A 2,742-nucleotide genomic window follows, 5' to 3' on the forward strand; every position below is an offset into this window, starting at 1 on the left:
CTCTGCGCACACAGCCCCCTGCGCACACAGCCCCCTGCGCACACAGCCCCCTGCGCACACAGCCCCCTGTGCACACAGCCCCCTGCGCACACAGCCCCCTGCGCACACAGCCCCCTGCGCACACAGCCCCCTGCGCACACAGTCCCCTGCGCACACAGTCCCCTGCGCACACAGTCCCCTGCACACACAGCTGCCTGCACACACAGCTGCCTGCACACACAGCCCCCTGCGCACACAGCCCCCTGCGTACACAGCCCCCTGCGTACACAGCCCCCTGCGCACAGCAACCTACACACAGCCCTCTGCACACAGCCCCCTACACACAGCCCCCTACACACAGCCCCCTACACACAGCCCCCTACACACAGTCCCTGCCCACACAGCCCCCTTCACAGCCCCCTTCACACAGCCCTCTGCACACAGCCCTCTGCACACACAGCCCCCTGCGCACACAGTCCCCTGCGCACAGCCCCCTGCACACACAGCCGCCTGCACACACAGCCCCCTGCACACACAGCCCCCTGCACACACAGCCTCCTGCACACACAGCCTCCTGCACACACAGCCCCCTACACACACAGCCCCCTACACACACAGCCCTATGCAAACAGACCCCTACACATAGACCCCTGCCCACAGTCCCCTACACACAGCCCCCTGCACACACAGCCCCCTGCACGCACAGCCCCCTGCATGCAGCCCTCTGCACACACAGCCCACTGCGCACACAGCCCCCTGCGCACACAGTCCCCTGCACACAGCACCCTGCACACAGCACCCTGCACACAGCACCCTGCACACAGCACCCTGCACACAGCACCCTGCACACAGCACCCTGCACACACAGCCCCCTGCACACACAGCCCCCTGCACACGCTGCCCTCTGCGCACACAGCCCCCTGCGCACACAGCCCCCTGCGCACACAGCCCCCTGCGCACACAGTCCCCTGCGCACACAGTCCCCTGCGCACACAGTCCCCTGCGCACACAGTCCCCTGCGCACACAGTCCCCTGCGCACACAGTCCCCTACACACAGCCCCCCTGCACACACAGCCCCCTGCACACACAGCCCCCTGCACACACAGCCCCCTGCACACACAGCCCCCTGCACACACAGCCCCCTGCACACACAGCCCTCTGCACACACAGCCCTCTGCACACACAGTCCCCTGCACACACAGCCCCTTGCACACACAGCCCCTTGCACACACAGCCCCTTGCACACACAGCCCCCTGCACACACAGCCCCCTGCACACAGCTCCCTGCACACAGCTCCCTGCACACAGCCCTCTACACACTGCCCCCTACACACAGCCCCTGAACACACAGCCCCCTTCACAGCCCCATGCACACACAGCCCCCTGCACACACAGCCCCCTGCACACACAGCCCCCTGCACACACAGCCCCTACACACTGCCACCTGCACACACAGCCCCCTACACACAACCTCCTGTACACACAGCCTCCTGCACACACAGCCTCCTGCACACACAGCCCCTGCATACAGCCCCCTACACACTGTTGCCTGTACTCACAGCCCTCTGCACACAGCCCCCTACACACAGGCCCCTACACACAGTCCCCTACACACAGTCCCCTACACACATAGCCCCCTACACACATAGCCCCCTACACACATAGCCCCCTACACACATAGCCCCCTACACACATAGCCCCCTACACACATAGCCCCCTACACACACAGCCCCCTACACACACAGCCCCCTGCACAAACAGCCCCCTGCACAAACAGCCCCCTGCACACACACCCCCCGGCACACACACCCCCCGGCACACAGCCCCTACACGCACAGCCCCTACACGCACAGCCCCCTGCACACACAGGACTCTGCACACACAGCCCTCTGCACACACAGCCCTCTGCACACACAGCCCTCTGCACACACAGCCCCCTGCACACACAGCCCCCTGCACACACAGCCCCCTGCACACAGTCCCTGCCCAGACAGCCCCCCTTCACACAGCACCCCTTCACATAGCCCCCATTCATACAGCCCCCTGCACACAGCCCTCTGCACACTTAACCCCTGCACACAGCCCTCTACACACAGTCCCTGCCCATACAGCCCCTTGCCCACACAGCCCCCTGCACACACAGCCCCTTCACACACAGCCCCCTGCACGCACAGCCCCCTGCATGCAGCCCTCTGCACACACAGCCCACTGCGCACACAGCCCCTTGCGCACACAGTCCCCTGCACACAGCCCCCTACACACACAGCCCCCTGCACACACAGCCCGCTGCACGCTGCCCTCTGCGCACACAGTCCCCTGCGCACACAGTCCCCTGCGCACACAGTCCCTTGCGCACACAGTCCCCTGCACACAGCCCCCTACACACACAGCCCCCCTACACACACAGCCCCCTGCAGACCCAGCCCCCTGCTCACACAGCCCCCTTCACACAGCCCTCTACACACTGCCCCCTGCACACACAGCCCCATGCGCACAGTCCCTGTCCACACAGCCCCCTGCCCACACAGCCCCCTGCCCACACAGCCCCCTGCTGCCTGAGCAGTAACTCAGGATGATGGCCAGGATGACGTGACTGTGTTCATTTCCATGTTTGCTTTTGAGTAACTTGCCGGAGGAGGGGAGGGGGATTAAAAGGCGCTCGGGGGGTGGGACGGTCCCAAACCAGGTATAAATAGTTGAGCGCAACAGCCGAGAGGAGAGCAGAAGGCGCCAGACTACAACAAGATAACTCGGGCAGAGCA

Source organism: Chiloscyllium plagiosum, unplaced genomic scaffold, assembly GCF_037043375.1.
Source record: "Chiloscyllium plagiosum isolate Xiang-an unplaced genomic scaffold, Cpla_swu_hap1 HiC_scaffold_18, whole genome shotgun sequence".
Lineage (NCBI taxonomy): Eukaryota > Metazoa > Chordata > Chondrichthyes > Orectolobiformes > Hemiscylliidae > Chiloscyllium > Chiloscyllium plagiosum.